This window comes from Tupaia chinensis, unplaced genomic scaffold (genome assembly GCF_000334495.1).
Source record: "Tupaia chinensis unplaced genomic scaffold, TupChi_1.0 Scaffold000671_2, whole genome shotgun sequence".
Classification (NCBI taxonomy): Eukaryota; Metazoa; Chordata; class Mammalia; order Scandentia; family Tupaiidae; genus Tupaia; species Tupaia belangeri.
Genome location: NW_006160194.1, coordinates 752,376 through 752,975, shown reverse-complemented (window position 1 = coordinate 752,975; position 600 = coordinate 752,376). Strand labels below are relative to the sequence as shown.

Genomic DNA, 600 nt, shown 5'->3' with positions numbered 1-600 from the left:
CATCTCGGGGGAGAGGCCAGAGACAGACAGAACCCCAGAGATGGCACAGGCTGAGAGGAAGGATGAGACACAGCTGACAGTGCGTGGGCGTGGCGGGCGCGAACCAGCGGCAGGCAGGCAGAGGGCAGCCGGCTCCACCACCCACATCTCGGCTCCAGGTGCGTAGGGCCAGGTGAGCCTGGCACAGCCCAGCCGGGAACCCACGCCCTCCCTCTGTCCGGGAACTCCGACCAAACTCCTCAAAGCCCCCTCCTCCTCTCCCTCCCCCCCCCGCACCGGCCACCAGGTCGCACAGGGGACGCGTGGCCTGGGCAAGGGTGGGGAGGCACACTCACCCGCCGCGCTGCTGGGTGCTCACGCTCTGGCGCTCTGCTGTGCTCGCTGTGTTGTGCTCTCTGTTCGCCCCTCGCGGTCCCGCCCTCCCCCGCGCTCCCCCGCTCCCCAGCGCTCCCTGCCCACACACTCCTCGCAGGGCCCTGGAGCTTTCGGCCTCCTGGCCCCAGCCCCCACGCAGTGCCTGGAAGGCCTTATCCGCTAGCTGGAGCCTACCCTTAGGAGGACCTGGTCCTGGCCACTGGAGGGATCAGGAAAGGAGATTCA

At 69.0% G+C, this 600-nt stretch overlaps 1 protein-coding gene across 1 annotated transcript in view; it reads right to left on the bottom strand.

The window, feature by feature from the left end:
• The window catches only part of LBHD2 (LBH domain containing 2), a 5,217-nt gene extending 4,804 nt beyond the window's left edge, over positions 1 to 413 (bottom strand). Inside the window, exon 1 of the mRNA XM_027776394.1 lies at positions 336 to 413. The gene's annotated coding sequence lies outside the window, so the exon portion shown is untranslated. The remainder of the gene's footprint in view (positions 1 to 335) is intronic.
• Positions 414 to 600: the final 187 nt, after the last annotated feature.